The sequence below is a fragment of the Haliaeetus leucocephalus genome, unplaced genomic scaffold, assembly GCF_000737465.1.
Source record: "Haliaeetus leucocephalus isolate CR32 unplaced genomic scaffold, Haliaeetus_leucocephalus-4.0 Scaffold295, whole genome shotgun sequence".
NCBI lineage: Eukaryota > Metazoa > Chordata > Aves > Accipitriformes > Accipitridae > Haliaeetus > Haliaeetus leucocephalus.
This window is the reverse complement of record NW_010972731.1, coordinates 1,523,668-1,538,379: the sequence shown is the minus strand read 5'-3', so window position 1 is coordinate 1,538,379 and position 14,712 is coordinate 1,523,668. Positions and strand designations below refer to the sequence as shown.

The 14,712-nt window shown below is 40.7% G+C and overlaps 1 protein-coding gene across 5 annotated transcripts in view; it reads left to right on the top strand.

Annotated features, from left to right (window-relative positions):
• DCUN1D3 (DCN1, defective in cullin neddylation 1, domain containing 3) overlaps positions 1–14,712 on the top strand; it is a 19,869-nt gene that overhangs the window by 132 nt on the left and 5,025 nt on the right. For 2 of the 5 annotated variants that reach the window (XM_010570184.1, XM_010570189.1), the window contains exon 2: positions 10,349–10,424. The gene's annotated coding sequence lies outside the window, so the exon portion shown is untranslated. Of the gene's footprint in view, positions 1–5,145; positions 5,268–7,780; positions 7,968–10,348; positions 10,425–14,712 lie in introns of those variants that run through there. The other 3 variants (XM_010570188.1, XM_010570187.1, XM_010570185.1) reach the window with 3 other exon arrangements.

The window sequence follows — 14,712 nt, the reverse complement described above, 5'->3', positions numbered from 1 at the left end:
CCCAGGTAGCGGTGCTGGGTCGCTGCGGGGGGGGGGGGGCCCCCTTTTTTTTTTTTTTTGTGGCGTGCCCTCCGCGGGGTCCTAAACCGTTTCTTGACAAACCACCTCTCTGCGTGCGGCACCGCATCCCCTCCAGGGCTGAGGAGATTGAGCTGCTTTGTTCGAACGCTCCTCGGGCCCAGCCTTTACACGTGTAACGCTAGAAGGTGTACATACGTGGTGTTTTCAGGAAAAAAGGCAGAGAGAGAAGATGTAGAGCGATTTATTTCCCAGGTAGTTCTCGTAATCTGAACGTACCACCTCTGCACAGCCACTTCTCTTGCTTTAGCTTTCAGTCCCTCTCCTGAGTATGTTTACCCTTCCCGTGAAAGCTGCAATCTGTGTTAATCACTTTACACTTTCGGGTTATGGTGGTACTTATAAGCCACTCAAAAGAACTTAAATTGTAACTTGCATAATCAGTGTTTCAAGCAAATATTGGTTGAAAGAATATGCCTTTCCTATTAGTGCTGTGGTTGCTGGAAAGAATCATTGATCATCTTTTAAATAGTGAACACTGCTGATACGCTGTCCTTCAGAATGTTACATTGATAACTGAACAGTCTGATGCCAAGTATCGGAATACAGCATTGATCCACAGCTGGTAACTTAAATGATAATGTCTGCCGCATAATTTAAAGGGGTAATAGGTTAAGTGCTCTGAAAAAAAAAGAGGTATATCTGTACAAACAAAAAGCACAGAACTGCCTTACCTTTAGAGGCAGGCCTCGCTGGCAGTTGCAGTTGTGCTGCATGGTCTGGCTTTTTTGGGGGACAACAGTTGATCAAAAGACATCTCTTCTAAACATGTTCTTATTATCTGTTTAAGAGCCTCTTTGTTAAACAATTGTTATGTAACTACAATATTAGTGTTTTATTTGGACTAGCAATGGGAAGAGAAAATGTCTTGAGTACTGGTGTTTCTTGAGTGCACCTGAACACTGCTGCATGTTTCCCTGGTAAAAGATAATCCTCAGAAGACGAAATGTAGTCCCATGGTTAAGATTGCATGTGAAAGTAAAGAGATCTGACTTCATGTTCTTGTCAGTTCTGTAATTTGTCTTTAAAATCTTCCCCACACAGGTGTGTGTTAGTGGTCTGTCGAAAACATTCATAGCCCTTTACAGGAAAGGCAGCATGCAGTCTAAAGCAAAGATTTTCTGCACATCAGCAGAAAAAGGAGAGCTTGTGATCTGTGTTGAATTAGTTCAGATTTGCAAAGTACAACTGGCTTTACAAACTTGCTGCAAATATCAGCTCTTGTAATGATTTCTGAAATTCTGATTATTTACTAATAGGAAGTTATATGCAGGCATGAATGATTATAATCCTTAAAAAAATTTCACAGAGCTATTAATGGGGGAACTTTCAGCTTTGATACTACTTGGCTGGTCAGTGTGATGCTTTTGAAATTGCTTTCATCTTGAGACTGATAGCCTGCAATATGATCTGTAATCAGCTCCTGGATCTTTAAGGCTGGGTTAGGTGCCTTCTCTGCACAGTTTCTTGCTTTGTTTTGGAGTTGAACATTGTTGCGTTCATAGCGAATTCTAACTGATTTGCGTCAGTAGTTCTTATAATTTGTTGATCTTGGAAATTCATTCATAATTACATCTTGCTTCCATTTAGCATGAATTGTATTTAAAAAAGGTGATCAAATGAACTGAAGGAGTGGCTTTGAGAGAAAACTAAGAACAGCTCTTTTGGAAGACCATCACTGAAATTAGTTAAAGAAGTATATATTGAGCAAGAGGGGCTGCCAGACAATTTGACAGACTTCTAAGACAAAGGGACTTGTTCTGACAAATTTATGTGTGGATGAGGAAGAGGCTTGGTTCTGCTGCTTGCTTTGGTTCAGCTTAAGGAACAGGAAAAAATCCTGTATGTTGTGTGTACGTGTACTGGGGCAGGGGAGTATAAAGTAGATGGAAAGGGGGTGGAAGAATGGGGGACAGACATGACTATTCTAAACTTGCATTTCTTCATGGCAGAAAATGATGTAAAGGTGGTTTTGGATATAAAGAGATGCACAGCTGCAAGTCGGCAGGGGTGTGAGTCCCCCAGTACTGCTTAGAACCATCCCACGCTGTAGTACTTGGTTTTCTTTATTGGTGCTGGGGAAGTGTTGATAAAATTAATTTAGAGCCTTGGAGCACTATAAAATCCATCATGGTGGGGTTCTGGCAGTTTGTAAGAAGTTGCAAAGCACAGAAACAATGTTATTGTTCCATTAGGCACTTGGGTCTGTAGTAGTGAATGTAACAGGAAAACTCTGCTCTGTGTAAGAAGAGACTATAAAAATAAAGGCATAGGGTGTTAGAAAAACAGTCCTTTCGTTCATCCTCATTCTTAAAAATAAAGAAGGAGCTGAAGATTGGTAGCCAGAAGTCTTGGAGACTGGAAGAACAATCTGTAAACACTTGAGGGACTTGGTAGTCACAAGAAGATAAAAGGGAACCCCCTTAACAGCCTTCATCAGAATTCCCCGACTGGGCTCCTTCTCTCTGGCTGCTTCTCCCTAGGGGTCTGCATCTTATCTCACTGGCTTCCTTTCCTCTATTTGTCTCTGACTAATAGGCTTTGTCTTCTGGTTACTGGAAGTCTAATAATTTCTTTTGCCTCTTCCCCCTCCTCCTTTTAAAAATACTAAATTAAATGGCTGTAATGTTTTGCAGATTATCTGCATTGGTGACATGGATTAATTGTATACTTGACTTTAAGTTATTCAGCAGTAATGACAGAGTAACTTGACTCGAAACAATGGTAATTTCATGGCAAATGTTCAAGGCAAATGTTGCATTCTGGTAAAGACGCACCTGCAATTTACCCCCTGTAAACATATGACAAGAGTAAACTATCTGTGCTAGTTTTCTTGGTGTTTTCTATACAGTAAGTTGTCTCAAGTGTATCTTTTGAAACAGTTGGCTATCCCCCCGCCGCCTTCTTTTGACTCTAGTTTGAGTCAGGTAATTACAGATCTGGGTTGAAGACTTCCCAGGGAGTGATCAGAAAAGCCAAGACCTGCAGACGTGCTCCCATCGTTCACTTGTACCTTGACTTCACCCTTTCATGGGAAGGTTTTGTGGAACTGCTCAGCTATCGGTAACTGGCTGTTGGTGAGCGAGTCTGAGAGCCCCAGGGGCGATGGTGGTTGGCAAACCGAAGGGGAGCTCTGCTTTCCCTTGCACAAATGCCAGTATTCTTTATGATGACGTAAGGAGGTTGTTCTTGTCACATGTGGCTTTGGAGTGACAGTTTGGTAATGTTTTTACATTCTGATCTCGGTGTTAACCAGAACAGAGCAAATAGGGGAAGAGAAAGTGAATCAAAGCTTCTTGCCTAGAAGATAATCAGAGAACTAACCCATTTAGACTTGACGTGTCTCCATTTTATCCATGTGTCTTGGGGGGCAGCTCTCCAGTCCAATGATCTGCATCTTGAAGGAAGCAGAAAATCTGCATTTTAGGTAAAAGTTATTTAATTGCAATGATTTGCTACTCGAAGAGTGACGGTTAGGGTACTACTTAGCTGTAAGTATTAAAGAACTCTTTCACAGACGTAGGAATACTGTAGAGAAACCAACAAAAGCATAGGTGGTAAGACAGGATTCCAGTGAAGAGAATGAGCTAGTATAATCTTCAGAAAGAATAGTTATAAATGCTGTCTGTGACATCTGGTTTGTGAAAGACAAAACTTACTTAGTAAAATGTGAGAATGCTGTTACTGACCTCCTGTCACAGTTTGTTATTCCCAGAAAGTCAGACTGCCAAAGACGGTATGACACTCATAGTTACTTGTTGTCTCACTTTTCCTATTTACTGGTTTTTTTTTAAACCAAAAGTATTATGTGCTTGTGAAAAATACCAGTCTTATTTTTGCATCCGTGTAGTAGCAGAAAGTGACAGTTTTTAGTTCTTACTCCAAAATTTTTTAGTGTAATACAACTTTTCCTTCTGCAGCTTGGAGACATCTAAGGCAGTCAGTCTTATCCTTTTGTTTTAAAATTGAAGGGGAGGGAGAGAAATCATCTTAACGCCTATGATTATGGGAGGTGTGTGTAGCTTAGTAATAGGCTCACAAACACAAATGTCCTAGAACTTGGTTTTGGTCATATGCTGACTGTTCAATATTTTCATTGCAAATGAGTCTGTACAGAAAGCCTCAAGCACTCCGGATCAGCACATAAATGGGCGGTCTGGAAGTGACGAAGGTCTGATGTATATCAGCTTCAAGCACAGTTACCTGTGCTTGGAGTTAGTGATTATGTCTCATGAAGCACAGGATAGATACCTACACACCTTGCATCTCTTGTGAGACACAGGACATCAAGTGGAATCAAGGATATGTGAAAACTTATTAATAAAATGTGTGTGTTGGTTGAAGCTGCCACCAGATTTCTCAAGGAGAGCTGAGAGTCTGTTACAACTGATGACCTAAGCTCAAGTACTCAGAGGAGTCCCTTTGAAGCTGTTGATACAGTTAACATCTAAATACTGCAGCATCTTTTGTACAGTGTGAAGTGTTAGTGTCATTCACTGTAATAGGGAAGTCAGGACTCAAATCAGTAGAGAGAACTAGGGTGTCCGCAGGTGGCTTTGTGTATTTTCTGGTTTAAAAACTGCAGTCAGTTTAAAAATCCAAGCATATGCTCTTAAAGCGATGTCAGTCCTTTCACTTAGAACAATTCTTTGTACATAACTTAAATATGATTCCAGTATTTACGTGGTCAGCTGGTAATGAAGTTCCTACACAGCTGCATGAAATGAGTGATTCTTTTGGCTGGCAGCCTGTAAACTGTGTTACACTTACTGAGATGGCTCGCAGGGCTTCTGTAAACTCTTTGTGAGCATCTGCTGCCAGAAGTGATCTTATGAGGTGGTCTGGCTCTTGTGTTTAGACTTGTCCCTTCGCTACCCTGTTAGGCGGCTGTATGGGTCACGGTTCTTGCAGCTGCTTTGTGCTGGAGATGGGACACTGTTAACCAGAGCTGCTGGAAGGACTTTTTTTTTTGTGCGATTGGTGTGTTTTCTTCATTGTTGAGAGCACTAAGAAATATAAAGTTGTTCGCTTATTACAATTAGTTTAAAGCATATCTTATTATTACAGGAATCACTTGATATCTGCCTGAATTATATTCAGCTGAACGTAATGGATGAAGGTGCCCCATCTGCTTCAAGGTGAAGTCTGCTAGCTGAACTCGGTGCAAAAGAAAATCTGTGCACACTTAGGTCTGTTTAAATGTTTTTTTTTCCATTGCAGAGTGGATTGTAGACCGAGGTGGTTTTTCAGAGTTATTCTGGTTTGGCTACAGCATAGTTGCAGTTTTCCGTAGAATAATTTATGGAATTGACTAAGAGCAAGGTAAATATTTGTAGCGCAGCTACTTTCAGATGCTTACAGTGGGATGCATCTGTGTCAAATATCTGAGGGTCATGGTTTCTGTTGGTCCTATAATCTGCAGTTTTGCTGTAGAGAAGTGAGTCTGTTGTGTTTAAGCACAGAGTAGCTCTTCCCCTGGCATGTGCTGTTTTAATTATTCATAATACATACTGAGGTGCTAAAGGTCTATCATGCTGTGCAAAAGTTACAGTGTACCCTGGAAAAATACTGAAGGATTATTCTTTTACAATCCTTTGCTTGTTAAAGGGAAGAAACCCACAAACCCTCATTAGATGATTCTTTGCTTTTTTGTAAGTGCTGGACCTTGAGAATTGTACGGCCTTTGACAAGGATCTCAGGGGAGAGGGGGAAAATTGATAGTTTTTAAATGGATGGAGATGAATCTCTCAGTGACCAAATTTTGTTTTTTGAAGGTGGTAGATTCAAACTCAGCCAGGGTTTGAGTTATGTGCAGTGGAATAAGTGAGTTTGTTCATGTCTAAGTATGTACGAGGTAGGGGATCGGATGGAATCTGGTTGGGGTTCTGGTTTCAGCTTTACTGAAAACTGATGGTGTGATCTTGAACAGCCACATCATTTGGCTGCCTTGATTTCCCCTCTGCTCGTTGTCTTGCTCATAGCCTAAATAGACTTCTCAAAACAAGTACTGCTGCTGTGTGAATTAGTTCATTAATATATTTACATTATAGAAGCACCTGAAGGCACCCTTCTAAGATTATATGCTATTTAGCTAACTGGACTTGGGTTTGCTCTGTGAAAATACAATAATCCTAACAAATCATTCCACCCACCTAATAAAGTAGGATGAAGCACATAATAGGAAAGGATTTAAAACTTTTTAATGGGGCCAAGTGGAAAAACAATGAGAAGTAATCGGTAAATAAGATATTGTGTGGTTAGAGAATATAAAAGAAAGGGAGGGATTCGAGGATGATGCATATGTGTGCTGAAAAAGCTGCTTAAGGAATTTGTCTTCCATGAGAGAAAGTAGTAAGGTGCCTTTACTCTCTCTTTCCCTATAATTTTTCACATTGTTATTCATTTTTTCTTAAGCTAACCTTGTATAATTAGCTGCACACAGTGAACTACAGATCCAAAACATCTATTCCATTTTTTCTTAAGACTTAAACTTGTTGGAGTTTGAACATGAGATGTGGTGTCGTGCCCTGTGTCTTAGTACGGTGTCTTCAAGAGTGCAGAGAGCAGGTTTCTTCTGCCCAGAGTCTTGAATGGAAAAATCTTGACATCCCAGCCCTGGACTTGAAGTCACAGCACACCACATCAAGGTGCAGTTGTTTGTTAAGAGATTTTTGCCAGCTTCCTGGTGACTGTGGGGCTTCTTCTAGGAAGAGGTTTGGTGATAGCTCTGGTTCTTGGCACTGAAAGCTGGCCCAGCATTGTGGACTGTAGAAGTGGTGTAGCAGTTTCTGAATCTACTGTTACTTGAATATTTTTAGATATTTTTGGACCTGCCCCTCTCTTCCCTTTCCAAACTGGTTAAGCCTTTCTGGTATGGTCTTTCTCAAAGAAGTCTACATCACATTTGAGAAAGTATTTGGGCTTCCCACACACGCGTTGTGTGGCTTGGTTTTCCCATTGACTGCCGCTTAGCCTTCTGCCAAGTGGCAGCCAAAACTCTGCATGGTCCCTTTTTTGTGCGTCTGTATAACTAGCTTCTGTTCTGATACGGGTGTGTTATGTAGAGACAAACTTTACCCAGTTTGATCAGATTTCTGAATCTGGTTTGTTTCCAAAGCTCAAAGTGAGGTTAATCGGAAATAGTTTGTTATCCTGATTTGGAACAGATTGACAAAGTTCCCATCTGTATGCCCCCAAAATCATAAACTGGCTGTATTTCACTGAAAGGTGTTTGAACTGCAGGAAGCCTGACAAACTAATAATTCATTTTAACTAATTGCAGCAGGACTTTCTTGCTTTTAGACTTCCTCTGAAGTAACTTTGCATAGATGTATTTCTGCAGCAGAGGTGCAGAGCAGATCTGTGTGACTGACTGGTGCTTGCGCAGCGCTTGGTTAGGGAAGTGGTGAGGTGTCTTCTGGGCTAATGAAACCCCATAATGTGCCCATTGTGCTGGAGTTGGAGTGCTTTTGCTGAGAAAGTTTCGTTGCAGGTTGTGACTTGAAATAAGCAGTTTCCATAACGTGATGGCTTTGCTGACCAAAGCTTCGTTCATGCTTTAACACTTCACCAAGTGCTCTGGCACTGTAGTATAAAACTCTTAACTGCACAGTAAAATCATCCACGTGCAGAGCTGATCCTCTCAATTTCTGCCTGCCGAAGAGGGAAACGATGTCACTAATTCTTCACTGATTCCCCACAGAAAAGCAAAGAAAGTTGCTTTTTGTGAGAACGCTATCAGCTTTTGCCCTGGAAAAGCTGTTGAGGATGTGTGGAGGGTGATAGCAGCTTTGGCACTGCAGTCTTCTGCAGTGTGATCCTCCATGCACCAGTGCTCAGGAGAGCCAAAGTCACGGGGGGGAGTCGGACACAGGTGCAAAAAGAGGCAGGTGAGCAAAACAAAGGCCTCCATAATCCTGAGGGTGCATGCTATTTACTTATTTTCCCAGTGGACTGCTGAGTGGGATCGCTAATGAATGATGCAGGCTGTTTTCTGAGTTACTGTAGTGTGACGCTCCTCCCATGCCAGCAAAGGGGGATGCTTGGTGATCGTAGCATACGGCTATACCTTGTAACCCTGACCCAAGGACCGAATTAAAACCTGTGCCACGAAAGTGTTGATGCTTCTTTCCACCCCCGCCGCAGTCACCTTGTGTGATTTAGGATGAAGTCAGCCACAACGCATTGCTGTGGTATGATAGCCTTTAAATGCAGACTTGAAGAGCTTGTTTTTTTAACTGCTAACTCATGCTAACTTTTTATTCCACATCCCATAATTGTGTTGTCACGCTCTTGCTACTACATTAACAATGAAAAAAAAGGTGAAACGGGCAACTTGGTAGAATAAAAGTAGTTAGAATGGGGGAAGAACTGTAGCTAGTGGTTCTAACAGATGTTAAAATTTCTGGCTTTTGGCTCCAGAGAGCGTGTGTGTACAGGTCAGCCAATGTGGAAACTACTTCAAATAACCTGAAAAAGTTTGGCTTTTGCTGGGTAGGGCTGAATTCCATCAGATTCAGCTTCTTTTGAACTTGAAATAAGTGTTTGCTTCCAGTATGTGCTGTAGTCAACTGGAAATTTAGATTTGGTGGATGGTAGATTTCTTCCAAAGAAATACAAATCTGTTTGAAAAGTAGTTAGTTTGTTGCATAAAGTTGCCATGACAATGGTTTTTAAAATGTGAAGTGTAAGATGTTGCCTCTCCTCTATTTAAGCAGGCTCCTGGGGGAATGAGGCTGCACAGCGCCCTGTGTCCCTCCTGTCTCTTCTTTCCTCCCCCAATGATTTATAAAAGGAATTATTTAGTTGCAAGGGGCCAAAAGAAATTAACATGGAAGTGCCAGATGTTGCATTTTCTTAAATTCTTGAAATTCATGGGATGCTATGGTCAAATAGAAAGAAATCCAAGCTAGTGGTTCCACTGCAGTAGAGGCAGGAACTCCTCTGTTCCCATACACATTTAAGCTGGCTGGTGGCTCTGCTTCCCACAGAGGGCGGCCCTTTCAGCAGGAATGTATGCTAAAAGAGCTGGGAGGCTGTCAGAGGGGCCAAAAGGGTTGTTGTCTGTGTGGAAGACGAGGTTTGGAAGTGGAGGATCTAAATCCAGAGTGAAGCAGGCTTTTTGGACTATCCATCTCAAAAGTAAATGCCTAAAAATGGATCAGCGGAGATATGTTTTTGCTCTGTGTGTGTGTATTATGGGTGAAAGTACCACAGTTTCTAGGGGTTTTGAAGCATTTTGGATGCTGTTCCCTGGGCTTTTAAAAGCTTTGATCTGAACTAGGCTTTATTTGTTGGTCAGATTTGCCCTAATCCACATTTGGGGAAAACTTAATTTCTGAGGAGATTGACATGTGTGATAAGGAGGTGTTTCATGGTTGTCTTTCTACATCCATTCCCTACTTTCTGCTGAAGAAAACACTGAACAAGCTAATGTTCCCACTTGTTTCCTAAGAAGTAGGTCTCATGTAAAAAGTAAGTATGCAGAAAGGCAGCTTTTGATCACCTGTCTGCTCCCTAGATGTACTAAGAGCTGTAAAAACAAGATGTTTTAGTGTTTCTGTTGGTATGGAAGAGCAGAGGAGCTTTGCCAGAGCTTTCTTGTTTGTTTTTTTCTAGATCAGATACAAACAGAGGTGTTGACTAGGTGCTGTGATTGTAGCTCTTGCTACACAAACCAGACATTCCTTTGTCTGTCATCTTCTCTTCAGAGCTTTGCAGTTATATAGCAGAGCTGGGAATTTAAGAGAAGTGAAGTTGAGCCAGCTCAACTGAACATGGGAAAACAAACATGGAAAAGAATGTGCTAGAGAATGAAAAAAGAGAATTACTTTTCTAGACCCAAATTATGCTTTGCTAGGTAGCAGCTGTCTGGCATTCACAGATTAAACAGCCGCTTAGCTAACATGCATTGACAATGATAGCATGTCCTCAGTTTTGCTTTGAGTGCATGAAATGAGGAATTAACTCTCCCATGCTGAAAGCCATAAAAGTATCCGGAAGTGTGTGTTTACTCCTAACAAACATTTGAACTTGTCTGTTGTATTCAGTACCTGATCTATGCTTTATATGACAATGCAGTTTTAATGGTATTAATGCTACTTTGTAAGTCAAAAAAGAAGTAGTTTTATAAAATGACTCTTTGAACAAATGGATTTTGACTATGAAGTGTTTTATTAAATGCATAGTTGCTTCTGAGTGATTTGGTGCGTTTTATGGTTTTCATAGCCCCTTCTAAATGTAAAGATTTGTGTGGTCTTTTGTCTTACAGCATTCCATGTGGAACCCAGGGAGCCTGAAGGAGGCTGTGAAGTTAGTGGAATGATTCCCTGTGTAGCTGAAACTATGTAAGTATTAGATGTTTGCTCACAAGATCACTTGCCCAGCATCAACTGTTAGAGCAGAATTGCTTCTGGTTCAGCAGTTGCAATGATCCTCTCATCCCTCCCCAATGGAAAGTTGTGTATATCCGTTCAGAACTGGAAAAAGATGGGGCACCTACGGTAGTGTTCCCTACTCTGAGCTATTTTAGAAGTCATGTATTGCTGTCCACTAAAAGGTAGATAATGCATAGTGAAATTCTGTAAAATTGTTACAGACTGTGCTCAAGTGTTTGTGAAAAGTTGAGGCTGGGTTGAGGTTTAGCAATGTTGTCTTTGCCGTAGCTAGTGAACTGCTACTTGGGAAGGGATTTAATGGTTGGCTGAGCTGTGTCTCCTTTTGTTATGAGATTCCCTAAATTTGTATTTGAGGTGTTCTTGAATGTATGGAGATGTTTTTCCTCTTCTCTCTTGATACTTTCTGTGCTTTGAAACTCATTGTAAATACCTTCTGATGCAACACTTTATTAAACGGCATAATGCTTGGCTGTGTGTTGTTATTCTCTGGATGTATCTAATAATTTCTATTACTACAATAATGTTGGTCATTAAAGAAAAATACAGGGTTACTTAAATATCTCCTTTGCACCTTCTTTCCTCCTGTCAGCTCTCACCCACTTCAGTGCCGCTGTTTTCAACTGTGCCATGGTGTGCTTGTATGACAGAGAATTATTACTGAGTCACTTTGTTGTTTTGCTCCCTTCAAATCTTGGCTTGCGTGTGATCAGGTCACTTGAAAATGGAGAAAAAATAATTTCCTTACAGCACTTAAAAAAAAAAACAACCACAAAACAAAATAAAAAGCCCCACCAAGCATTAGCAAGGCCTTTCTAATCTTCTCTAGGTTTTCCGTTTAATGTATTGGGCAATACAGTTCTACACATCCTTTGTTCTTAGAGGGTGGCTTTCCTTTAAATGGCTGTATTCACCAGCACTAGTCTTCCTGCGTTTCCAGTTCCTTACTCCCTTCTAGAAAGGAGCAGAGAACATCATTGTTGATCTCTGCTTTGCAGTTCCTGTTATGTGGAAGATGGCCTCATGGGCATCTTGGTGATTCATATTTACTGTAGGTTATTGCTCAATACTTGTCTGAGTAATCAAACTTCTTGGGGAGTACTGCATCCTGTAGTGCTGAGTACGTTCCAACCTTAGCCCTGAATTTTAATTTTTATTATTTTTTTAGTAGAATGGTAAAACTAGTGGTCAGCACTGCCTTTTGTGTCTCCCTGTTATGTTGTACAAGCCTGTTACAGTAATTTTGCTCTTAGGATCTGATCTTTTTGGCAATTGGTGCTTTGCTACCAATCCAGTATAACCTTTGGGTATGCAAGAGCTTTATACTTGTAGTTCCCGATCCAGCTGGGATCCTCTGCATGTCCTTGTGCTCACTTAACTGTAATCGGCATGACCTACCTAGACCTGACGTTTGCTTTGCTCTGTAGTTAAATGAGTAGTTCTGTTTGCTTTCCTGAGAGTGCGTTTTCATATTCCTTGAACACAGAGTTCAGTGCAGCTCCTGATGCTGCAATTGGATCCTCTCTCCAGCCTTCCTTAACAAAAGGGCCAAGTTCTCCCACTTGTTTCTATCTCCTTCCGAGGCTCTTGTTCCTTTCATGCCTTGAAACCTGAGTCATGTAGGAAGCGGAGGTGACTAGTCAGTGAAGTGGATCCAGCTCAATGAAGGCATTTTATAAAAGGGTAACTGATGGAGCACCAAAAGACTTTTCTCTTACAAAACCAGATACATGTGCAAACTGCCAGCAGATGCAGTCTGGTTTTTTATTTTCCAAGCTGGTTTTGCTATTTTTGGGGTATAATGCTTCAAAGTATCTGGCACGTGGCAACAAGTTTTCTGTAGTAGAAAAGCGAGGAATTGCAGCAACTGCACTTCAGTATCGTCTAGCGTTTGTTCGTAACAAGTAGGATTGTGCTCTGAAAACCTCCTCGGCAGGGAGGAGGAAGGAAGAACTCCATTACTGCAGGGAAGAGCAGTGCTAGCAAAGCCCAGGCAGTGACTGTTCAGGAGCAGCAGTCAGCTCCTTGTAAGGCAAGTAGGTTGGAGTACAGAAAACGTGTTTGTTAGAGGGGTACGCTGCAGGGGATGTGGTTAACTTGCACTCTATGGGTTAATGTTAGTGTGTTTTCCAATGTTTTTTGGAAACAGCTGTTGGGACACTTCCTTGCATACAGGTGTTTAATAATGCTGGCTGACCTTCCCTCTATTATTGTAATGCCATCTTTTCATGAGAGCAAATGACAATAAACCCTGTCTGTTTCATCACGTTGGTGATGTCACTTTGTAGACTTGAATATTAGATTATCATCATTAATACAAGCCGTTGCTTAGGAAGCATGACAGCATGAATCACTTCCGTTAGGAAAATATATGGACAGAATATGTAAGTCAGTCTTGCAAACTGACTGTCTTTGGTTTTTTTTAAACTTTAAATTGGGATTCCTAAAGTGAATTGGATTAATCTCTGTCCATTATGCTGTGTGATTCAACTACTACCAGCTACTTTAGAGGAAAGTACCATTCACTAATAGGCAGCTGTTCTTTATCCTGCCCATAGGGAAAAGCTGTTCCAAATCCCCAGCAGCTAATAATTGCTGTTATGTGTTTGAGCAGAAAGTTTCATAAACTAGCTAAACTCTACTTTAAACTCTAATACTAGTTTTTTTACTCAGGATTTTTTTTATTCTGTTCCTTTACTCGCATGCATCTCTCGAAAGAAAAACTTAACCAAAGTAGTGTTAGCTGCCTTTGAGAAACTGATGAAAGAACAAGAATTAGTGTAGATCGAGCATTTGAATTCTGATTAATTTAAAGGGGGAGGGGGGGAGGAAGACTGGTATCTGGGAATTAATCACTAAGCAGTAATTTACACTGCCTAATAATATCCTGTTTGTTTTGGTGTAATGAAAAAATGACTGGTGTAGACTAGAGAAGATGATGTTGCTCAGATGCACGGCAGCACAGGAACCAGTGCCAGGCTGTACTCTGCAATTCACAAAGAGCTGTGAAGTACTAAGGACCAGTGAAATTGTCTTTTGGGTTGTTTATGTGGAAATGCACATTTTAATGAAACCTTTAAAATACAACTGAATAAGAAATTATTCTTGAATACTTTAAATTGAACTTTACTTACCTATAAAAATGATGCTAGAAAGTTCATCTTTAAAGCAGTTTGATGAAAGGAGGTACCAGATGTTTGTTCCTTCTGCTGCTTAAAAGTAGATTTTTTGTTAGTTTTGTTTGTAGGTTATAGGCTTGAAAAAAGGGATTGGGTAGGGGAAGGGAGGCCAGGTAGTTGAAACCAGCATTTTGGCTGTTGTACTAGCAAAAATATTTTTTTTTCTCATGAAACTGCATATGTGCTGTTTTGCCAAAACAGGTATAAGGCCTGAGAGGTTTATGTTTGTAATCCTAATATCTGGAGAATTCATCTGCACTTGGTGCTGCTGCTCCAAGTTGGTTAAGAGCTTAAAACAGGTCTCAGAAGAGCTTTCCCCAAGAAAGAATACAGAAAAACTGACATAACATCTATTTTATTTCTTCATTTTAAATTTTTATCTCTTTCTTTTCTTGTTCTAATTTGGTAACTGGAAGCAGTAAACAAGGACAAAGCAAACCCAATTTTTATGTTTGAGGCTTTTGCCTAACTGACAGTGGAGGTGAAATGCAAATAAGTGGGTAAAGGAGAAATATGATAAGCAATTGCTTTCTTGGAGTTGATGTTTCTGAGAAATGGACTGGCCACTGCGTGGCTGCATGCTGATAGGATAGTGTCAGAGTCTTAGTTTGGTTTTAATAGGGAAAGCTTAAGAAGCCTTTTCTGTGGGTAAAATGTCTTTTCCAAATATGCAAGGCTTTAACATTGTGATTTATAAAAACAGAGTATGATGAAATAATTTTGGCATTTTAATTTTGATTAAAAAAAAAGCCTGAACTGGAATTACTACTTCTTATCTGCATGTGTGTCTGTCTGAGAAAGTTTCATTAAAAAGGCCCCCCTCCTCCTGTCTGTCTCGTTACCTGAAGGGAGGAGCCCACTTGAAACAATGAATAATTCCTAAACAACATCTTGCATGAAAAGTGAGTGTCGCCTCCTTTCCGCAAACACGCTTTGTGTGTATGTTTTAAGAACAAAAATCTAGATTCCAAACTCTGTTTAAAAAAAACAAGCCCACAACTCCCTCTCCACCAAAAAAAAATCCCAGCCCCCCCCCCCCCACCCCCTTTTCCCCATTTCCC